The 10,400-nt window shown below is 44.3% G+C and overlaps 1 pseudogene across 1 annotated transcript; it reads left to right on the top strand.

Moving 5' to 3' along the window:
* The first annotated feature begins 487 nt into the window (after positions 1 to 487).
* Positions 488 to 1,932, top strand: LOC145504419 (guanine nucleotide-binding protein G(s) subunit alpha isoforms short pseudogene; annotated as a pseudogene). The gene has a single exon (XR_014052195.1). The product of XR_014052195.1 is annotated as a guanine nucleotide-binding protein G(s) subunit alpha isoforms short pseudogene (transcript).
* Positions 1,933 to 10,400: the final 8,468 nt, after the last annotated feature.

The following is a 10,400-nucleotide window of genomic DNA, read 5'->3' on the forward strand; positions in this document are numbered from 1 at the left end:
AAAGATTATGTGATTGTATTTTTATGTTACCTAGAGTAGTCATGTTCTTAGAAAACAGAATGATAGTTACCAGGGGCTAGGGAAGGGGGAACAGATAGGGAGTCATTATTTAATGATTACAGAGTTTTTATTTTGCAAGATGAAAAGAGTTCTGGAGATGGAGGGGGGTGACAATACCTACATAACAATGTGAATGTACACTCTGCCACTGAATTGGACACTTAAAAATGATTCAGATGGAAAAAAGCTGGAGGAGGAAGGGGAAAAAAATGATTAAGATGGTTAATTTTGTTATGTATATTTAACCACAATTAGAAAAATAAAATAAATAAAATTTAAAAGCACACGGCAAAGAAAATGGCTATTTAATCCTATTGTTAGTGTCTTATAAAAGTCATACAGGCTGCAAGCTGAAGAAGCCCACCCGCCGCGACCCATCGCCCGAGTCCCCTTCCAAAAGGGGGCCCATCCCCATCCGGCGTCACTAATGGAAGACGCGCCCTGGATTCTCCTTGTGTTCTTTGACCCAGGTGCTGGAGAATCTGGTAAAAGCACCATTGTGAAGCAAATGAGGATCCTGCATGTTAATGGGTTTAATGGAGAGGGCGGCGAAGAGGACCTGCAGGCTGCAAGGAGCAACAGCGATGGTGAGAAGGCCACCAAAGTGCAGGACATCAAAAACAACCTGAAAGAGGCCATTGAAACCATCGTGGCCGCCATGAGCAACCTGGTGCCCCCTGTGGAGCTGGCCAACCCAGAGAACCAGTTCAGAGTGGATTACATTCTGAGCGTGATGAACGTGCCAGACTTTGATTTCCCTCCCGAATTCTACGAGCATGCCAAGGCTCTCTGGGAGGATGAAGGGGTGCGTGCCTGCTACGAGCGCTCCAACGAGTACCAGCTGATTGACTGCGCCCAGTACTTCCTGGACAAGATTGATGTCATCAAGCAGGATGACTACGTGCCCAGCGACCAGGATCTGCTCCGCTGCCGTGTCCTGACTTCTGGAATCTTTGAGACCAAGTTCCAGGTGGACAAAGTCAACTTCCACATGTTTGACGTGGGCGGCCAGCGTGATGAACGCCGCAAATGGATCCAATGCTTCAATGATGTGACTGCCATCATCTTCGTGGTTGCCAGCAGCAGCTACAACATGGTCATTCGGGAGGACAACCAGACCAACCGCCTGCAGGAGGCTCTGAACCTCTTCAAGAGCATCTGGAATAACAGATGGCTGCGCACCATCTCTGTGATTCTGTTCCTCAACAAGCAAGATCTGCTGGCTGAGAAAGTCCTTGCTGGAAAATCGAAGATTGAGGACTACTTTCCAGAATTTGCTCGCTACACTACTCCTGAGGATGCGACTCCCGAGCCCGGAGAGGACCCACGCGTGACCCGGGCCAAGTACTTCATTCAAGATGAATTTCTGAGAATCAGCACTGCGAGTGGAGATGGGCGCCACTACTGCTACCCTCACTTCACCTGCGCTGTGGACACCGAGAACATCCGCCGTGTGTTCAACGACTGCCGTGACATCATCCAGCGCATGCACCTCCGTCAGTATGAGCTGCTCTAAGAAGAGAACCTTCAAATTTAATTAAGGCCTTAAGCACAATTAATTAAAAGTAAGATGTAATTGTACACGCAGTTGATCACCCACCATAGGGCATGATTAACAAAGCAACCTTTCCTCTCCCTCAAGTGATTTTGCGAAACCCCCTTTACCCTACAGCTTGCTTAAATATTCCAAATTTAGAAAGCTTAAGGCGGCCTATAGGTTAAGATTAAGAAAAAAAGGCCATAAATGTTCCCTTCTCTCTTTAAGTAACTAAAATAATAGCAGCAAACAGAAATAAATGAAATAAATATCGTGTTGTGCAGCATTAAAAAAATCAAAATAAAAATTAAATGTGAGCAAAAAAAAAAAAAAAAGTCATACAGTGGGCCAGTGCCAGAGACATGAACTGGAAGCAGACCTTTGTCCATTCAATCAAAGTGACTAAACACTAGTGGAAAGAACACCGGACTTGAGATCAGACAGACCTGAGGAAAAAATCCTATCTCTGCCACAGGCGTGCTGTTTGACCTTGGTCGAGTCCCTTCCTTTCTCTGTACTTCAGGTTTTTCCTCTATACAGTGAGGAAGTTGGACCAGACCAGTGCTAAGCTCTAATTTCTCCTGCCCTCTAAACTCACTCATCCATTCAATAAATACTTAACTTGCCACATACAGGGTGCTGTGTTAGATCCTAGGGGTAGGGTGAGGATTTTCAACACAGCCTCCTAACTTCTTGAAAAGTCTTCCATGCACTCAGCCCCTTCCCTATAGGCTTGCCTCTGAGCACCTATGTAGAGGTGACTGGGGGAGTCATCAGTGGGACTGGTTGGTATTACTCTGATGTCATCATCACTAGTCTTAACCCAGTTCTCAGTGCTGTCCGGTATGTCCACTTCATTTCTCTGATCACTACCCTCTTACTCTTCTTACAATGATCATTTCATATATTCCCCATCCTCTAACCTCTGACACCCTAACTCTTCCCTTATTCTTGGTGTATAACCTTCACTCCTAGTTTTTGGTAAAAGCTGAAGCTCTCAGATGAAATCTCCCTGAACTTCCAACTACCTTACCTACATACCCACCTACCCTATCTTCTGGGTATACCCCTTGCTTCATTTGAGGCTCTATTCCCCTCTATCCAAGCCATTCCTGCTACTGGACTTCAGAGCTGCTCCCTTCCCACCTTCATAGATTCATGTGACCAATTTCTTTTGTCTCAATAGTTCCCTCTCAAACAGATCATGAGCATCAATATTTAAGTATGTTTAAGTCTTTTGCGTCTTGAAAATAAAAGCCTCTCCTTGACTCAACATCCCCTTCTAGCTGCCAGCTCACTTCTCATCTCCCCTTCTGTTGCAGTCAGATTTCTTGGCTACAAGTAACAGAAGCCAGCTCTTGCTGATTTAAACAAACAAACAAAAAAATGGAACTGATTAAATGGCTATTGAAACACATGTCCACAAAAAGACTAGTACACAAATGTTCACAGCAGCCTTATTGATAGTAGTCAAAAACTGGACGCAACTTCAATAGTCACCAACAGGTGAGTGCACAAATAGGTGAGTGTGGTATGTTAATGAGTAGCATACTACTCAGCAACAAAAAGAAATGAACTACTGGTAAACATTACAGCAACACAGAAAAATATTAAAAAACATTAAGGTAAAGAAAAGAATCCAGACCCAAAATACTGATTGAATTTGTGTACAATTCTAACACAGGTAAAGCTATATAGATATAGAAACATCTCTGGGACCAGAGGTGGGGGAAACAGTTGACCATAATGGGCCACAGGAAATTTTGGGGGTAATGGAAGTGTTCTAATCTTGATTAGAGTAGTGGTTACACAGGCATATACATTTTAAAAAACTCATTGAACTTTACCTCAAGTTCATTTTGAGTACATAAACTACCAAAACTAAAGTTGATTTTAAAAGTTATAGATACGTTCAGTTCAGTTCAGTTCAGTCGCTCAGTCGTGTCCAACTCTTTGCATGAATTGCAGCACGCCAGGCCTCCCTGTCCATCCCCAACTCCCAGAGTTTACCCAGACTCATGTCCATCAAGTCGGTGATGCCATCCAGCCATCTCATCCTCTGTTGTCCCCTTCTCCTCCTGCTCCCAATCCTTCCCAGCATTAGGGTCTTTTCCAATGAGTCAACTCTTCGCATGAGGTGGCCTAGCTAGATGATAATAGATATAGATAGATAGATAGATAGATAAATAGGCAGATATTTGGTTGGCTTACAGAATTTCTGGGAAGATAGAGAGACTGGCTTGGGTCTGCTTCTATAACCACCATCACCACCATAGCCCTTTCTTTTGGTACCACGGCTAGCCACACTCACACCTTTGTTACCAACCAGCCCTTCTGGGCCACTAGCCCAGGAACTCTTCCTTTCATGACCACCACTGCTTTCAGAAAACACTCCTCTGCGTCCTTGCCCTTGTGTTTCACTAACTCCTGATTCCACGTTGTGCTTCTGGTTGGCAAGTCCTTTGGCAAGTCCAGTCCTTTGCTCATCCCAGCTCAAAGCCAGTTGGAAAGACAAGTATCTGGTACCTTCCTCATCTCCAATGGGAGGAAGGCCCTGTTTTTCAGCAATATTCATAAGTAGGGAATTCTCCAAATATAGGGAGGTGAGATGGCTACTGGGCAACCAAGAGGAATGACAGGTGTCAACATTTACAGCTCACACAAACTTCTTCAAAGAGTGGACTACACCAGCCACTCTGTTCTGCCTCCCACCCCCTTCTTCCGCTGCAGCCCAGCTTATGTGGTCCCCATCATTCTCCAAACATGGATTACAAAGGTCACTGGTGGCCACCCTGTCACAATCTAACAGACACATCCCTTGTTGGCCACTCTCTCCTTTTTGGAAGGACAAGACTCCCTCTTCAGTGCCACCTGACTCTCCTTCTACTGCTCCTGTCCTGTCTGCTTTGTAAGATCACCCCGCTCTATCCAAACTTTGAACGCCGGAGCTCCTCAAGGCTCAGCCTAAAGGCCTCTTCTCTCCTCCATTCTGACCTTTTCGCTGGTGATTCACATTTATCTCTCTGGCCCAGACCTCTTCTCCCAACTTCAGACCTGTTTGATATCTGCACTTGGATGTCTCAAAGGCAATAAGGCACCCCGTCTCGTCCATTCTGAACCAACTGAGAAGAAGACACAGGAATCATGGAGGTGACAATAAACATGGCAGCTCTAGTGCCAGTGAATCTGGACAGGACATGATGCTTGAATACGTAGCCACAACCCTGCTCCCTAAAACTTGCCTTGACTCCAGTCCTTAGGGTGACCCACCCAGGGGGAATTTGGATCAGCTGAGCAAACACAATTCTGCAGAACCACATCTTTACACTGAACCAGGAAAGTGGGACCAAAGTGGGCCTGGCCTCCAGATAACCTCTAGAAGCGGGTGGGCCTCTGTCCCGTGTGCTGTCCACACGAAAGAGGGAGCAGAGCCAAGCTCAGCCACCCTGCAGGCGAAGCCCAACGAGAAAGAGAAGGTGGCAGGGTCACGCCTGGCTGATGTCATCTCACTAACAGATAAGTCCCTATCTACTTCCTTTGGAAGGGCTTCCCTGATAGCTCAGTTGGTAAAGAATCTGTCTGCAATGCAGGAGACCTTGGTTCGATTCCTGGGTCAGGAAGATCTGCTGGAGAAGGGATAGGCTACCCACTCCAGTATTCTTGGGCTTCCCTTGTGGTTCAACTGGTAAAGAATCTGCCCATAATGCGGGAGACCTGGGTTCGATCCCTGGGTTGGGACGATCCCCTGGAGAAGGGAAAGGCTACCCACTCGTGTATTCTGGCCTGGAGAATTCCATGAACTGTATAGTCGGTCCAAGAGGTCACAAAGAGTCAGACATGACTGAGCGACTTTCACTTTCACTTCCTTCTGAAGGAGGAGGCAGAAAAGGAGGAAGATATTCTTCCTGGTTCTTCCAAAAGTGTGGGGGCACCCACTCCAGGAACACTGGGAAGAGAGGTTGCTTGTCCCTACAAATGTGTCCATAGTCCAACTCATGATCTTTTCCCCAAATATAGTCATCTTCCAAGATCCACTATCAGTCATGGCGTAGGTAACCCTCTAGGTGCCCATGCCAGGAGTCAGCAGTAGGATCATCTTATTTGCTGACTATATTTTTCCAAATTCACCCCTCAGTATTTTGGGCTCATCATGTCTCCTTTATTTCCACAGTCACTGTTTAGCTGAAGCAACTCATTTGGTTACTGCATTGCCTCCCAACCAGTCTCCCTGTGCCTAGTCAAGTCCTTCACTCTGTCTCCGTACTTTAACCAGAGTGACCTCTAAAGGCAACTCTGAACATGTCACCCTCCACCCCTTTCCATTCTCTTAGGATAGAGATCAAAACCTTTGGTGTGAATGAGATGCTTGCCGTAAGGACTGGACCCACCCTCCCTGCAGCCTCCTTTCCTTCCCTGTCTCTGGTTCTGCCAAGACCTCCTTTCACTTCCTCAGATACACCCCATCTCCTCTCACCACTGTCTCCTCTCACCACCAGCTCTGCACGCATTGTTGTCCTGTCTGGATGGCCCTCTCCCCTCCCCACTCCATCACTCTTGACTGCCTTCAGATCTCACCTCGAGAACATTCCACTGGGCTATCACCTCTGACAATCCTTCCCTTCCTCTCATACCAGATCATCTCCTTAGTCATGGCCTTCATAGGTCCTCAGTCCTTCCTTCATAGCCCATCTCAACGGTGTCTACTAGTTGCTTTAGTGTGGGTTGATTAATGTTGGTCACTCTCACTTTTTCTATGCAACGTGACCCCGGGGATGAGCCTCTCAGCCCAACATTTTACCCCAGTTAGCTACCACAGTGACAGGCAGAGGGCGGGCCTTGGTGAATGCTTGTTGAGTGAATGCATGGAATGAACCCTCAGCTTATCTCATTTCTTCTAGACCAAGCACATGCTGGAGCATCTTTGTCCCGTCTCTGTCTCTTTGGTTCTCTATTGGTTCTCTTCTCTCTGTCTCTTCATCTGTGTCTTCTCTATTACTCTCTCTCTCTATCCCTCCCTCACCCTCCTTCTCTCTAGTCCACTGTTCCTCTCCCTTTGCTTTTCTCCTTTGCCTTCCCCTCAGAGTCCTAACAGCTTTGCTAAAAATTCTTCCACCCCAAACTTTTGCAGCCACAGCGCCACCTAGAGTCCATCTGTGAGATGGGCCAATTCTAGGGGAGCTGACCGCTGTCCAGCCCAGCCCAGTACTGCCACCGTCAGCTCCCCAAGTGTTTCGGGCACATTTTGAGTTCTCACACCTCATTTTCCTTGCTTCGAGACAATGTCATCTGTCCAACCCCCTAAGTGCCTAGTGGAGACTTTAAGATAGAAAACCACAGCAAATAGGAGGGCAGGGGATGTGGTTCAAAGCGCTATCTTCCTCTAAACTTTGATCTATCTTTTCTCTCCCCTCTCTAGCTCTAGTCCTCTCTGCTTAACATTATAATTTCAGTTTTTATTAAAATATAGTAAACAGTTCATGAGCAACAACAATATTTAGGGGCCAATGCAGGGTTCCTCCTCCAGGGGAACTTGCAGGGCTACTAGGGAAATGATGTGAATGGAAGCAAGTCTTTCATTGCACTCAGTTGCTGTTTCTCTGTCTCTAAAAATACAAGCTTTATTTTAGAAGTTTGGACCAAGTCCTTTAAAAAGCATTCCAACACATCTCATCATGTGTACAGAGCTTTATGTACAAAGATTCTTTGTGCATCCTTGTGTGTAACGACAAATACGTAGAAACACCCTACCTCCCCAGCAACAGGAAGCTGGATAAGTAAGTCATGGCACATCCCCTTTTCTGAATAGTATGCAGCAAGAAAAATAATGCAGATCAATGCTTTAGGATAATGTGAGGACATACTTATAAGCCATTTTGTGGTAGAAAAAACAGATGAGATGTATAGGAAGTATTATTGAATTATATAGAATAAAGATATATATGGGAAAAGATTATGAGAGAAGACTGAAATATTCCTAGTGGGTTGTTCTGGGAGATTCCTTTCCCCTTTTCTTTCCTAAAACTTTTGTAAAGAATTTGGTTTATTACTTATTTACTTACTATTTGGAACAAACCCCCCAATTTATCAGAATAATCTTAGAGAAAAGGAAAGTGGGAAAAAAATAAATGTGGGTTAAAATAGTCTCTGAATAGTTTACAAAAGCTCTCTTCAGAGATTGGGAGTCTCTGAACTATTTCTTCTCAATAGACAGGGCTCTGAGGTCTCTAAGATCTATCAGATTTAAGGTCAAGAAACCTGGGTCAGTCTGCCTCCTGCCATGGACTCAGCCAGCATCTCCTGGGTGCTTAGCAATATAGTTGGATCTTAGCGACAGACATCGTATCTCAGCCACAGTGCCTGCTGCAGAGCACCACGGTCTTTTGAGAGGAGCAAGGCAGACCCAGGGGACAATAGTGTGGAAGCTGTTACCCCAGGAAAAATTCCAGAAGGATAAAAACTTGAATGTAAAACCTAAAAGTAGTATAAGAAGGAGAATGATTTTATAGTCTCAGAACAGGGATGACTTTTCTAAATATGATAAAACTGAGAAGGCACAAATTAAGAAGGTTGATAAATTTGACTTCACAAAAATATAAATTTTATTCATGGCCAAAAGACTCCCTAGAAATATCAATAGAATATTTTTTAACTCCACAAATTCTAAATTCATGTGGAAAAGTAAGTATGCAAAAATATTCATAATATAATATTGAAGGGCAAATAATGAATTGGTGGAAATACTTTCAACTCATATCTTAGGCAAAAGTAAATTTCCTTTAAAATATAAGCTCAGAAAATCAATTATAGAGATCAACACTCCACCCCACACCCGAAACAAGCAAAGGATAAACCAAATAATTCCTAGAAAAGGAAATACTACATAGATTTCTTTTAAACATATAAAAAGATATTCATGGTAATAATTAAATTAATGCAAATTGAGACTTCTCTAAGATTTTTTTTCACCTATCAGACCGGTAATGATTAAACAGTTTGATAGTATATACTGTTTGCATAAATATAGGTAAACCAACAGCCCACACTGCTGGGGGCTGGGGGCGGGGTGGCAAGGAATGCTAACTCATTCAGTTCCCTTAGATGGCTGTTTGGCAACATCAAAGTACATCTGCATATATCCTGTGTCCCAGCAACTTCACCTGTAGGGTTTATTCTGCAGATAGATCATATACAAATGTGTGTGCACAGAAATTATTCATTGTAGCTTTGATTGGAATAGTATTGTGTGTCCTGGACTCAGTCACTAAGTCGTGTCCAACTCTTTGCAATCCCATGGACTGTAGCCCACCAAGTTCCTCTGTCCATGGGACTTCCCAGGAAAGAATACTGGAGTGGGTTGCCATTTCCTTCTCCAGGGGATCTTCCTAACCCAGGGATCGAACCCGCATCTCGAGTCTCCTGTATTGCAGGTGGATTCTTAACCAATGAGCCACCAGGGAAGCCCTAAATGTTAATCAATAGGAGATAGTTAAATACATTGAGGTATATTCATCAATGCTACTCTTTGGCATGGAAAAGAATAAAGAATGTTCTTTAGGAGATACCGTGGAATCACTGCAAGATACATTGTTAGGTGAAAAGGGTGACATGCAGAAGATAGTGTAGAACTTTTGTGTGCTGCAAAATTATACATTCGAAATGCATAAAATATCTCTGGGAAAGGGAATAAGAAACTGGTGACAGATTCTCTGGATGGAGGCGGCTAAGTGGCTGGAGACAGGGGTGGGATGGAAACTTTTCACTGTGTATCCTTTTGTAACTTCTGAAGTTGGCATCATGGGCATGCATTACATTTTTAAAATCTCTGTATCATTCTGGGGCAAAATATTCAATTATTTGGGGAAAACACAAGAACTGGCCATTTAGTAATATCTTATAAAGCAAATACTCCCAATTCCTTCTGTGGGCTTCCCTGGTGACTCAGACGGTAAAGAATCTGCCTGAAACCCTTTCATGGGGAATGTCTAATTAGCTTGAAGTAGGTAGTCATGTCAATTGTCACAAGCAGTATGGTAAGTGCTGTGTTTCTGTAGATTTTATTGTTCTTTTATCAAAACTTTAAGATAGAAAAAATGATGAATATTTATTTGCTTTCTATGAGTTAGACTTCATTGTGCTTGTATGTGTGTGTGTGTGTGTAATCTTATTTAATAATTCATCAGACAGCCTAAGCTGAAAACAGAGATGTCCAGATGTGGTATTTGCAGGACCAGTGGTAACAGTTATCCAGGCTGACTTAGAGCTCAAACTGAACTAATTACAGATTTCTCCACAGGCTGCATACGTGCTAAGTTGCTTCAGTTGTGTCTGACTCTTTGCAAACCTATGGATCATAACCTGCCAGTTTCCTCTCTTTGTGGGATTCTCCAGTTAAGAATACTAGAGTGGGTTCCCCTACCCCCCTCAGGGGATCTTCTTGACCCAGGGATCAAGCCCTGGGTCAAGCCATGTCTCTTCTGTCTCCTTCATTGGCTGGTGGGTTCTTTAACACTAGTGCCACGTAGTTTTCCAGGCAAGAATACTGGAGTGGGTAGCCATTCTCTTCTCCAGGGCATCTTCCCCACCCAGGGATCGAACCTGGGTCTCCTGCATTGCAGGCAGATTCTTTACCGTCTGAGCCACCTGGGAAACTTCCTCCACAGGCTACTTAAGCTAAACGACCCAGAATCTGGGAAACGTACTGATTGCTGTTCAGTTGTTGCTTTCTGATGTGATTGCCTTTGCAGCACTTAGGACCAGAACTCACCCTTGTGAATAAGGCTAGGAAGTGGACATTCCTATTGCC

Source organism: Giraffa tippelskirchi, chromosome 5, assembly GCF_054371585.1.
Source record: "Giraffa tippelskirchi isolate mGirTip1 chromosome 5, T2T-mGirTip1v1.2.pri, whole genome shotgun sequence".
In the NCBI taxonomy this organism is placed as follows: Eukaryota; Metazoa; Chordata; class Mammalia; order Artiodactyla; family Giraffidae; genus Giraffa; species Giraffa tippelskirchi.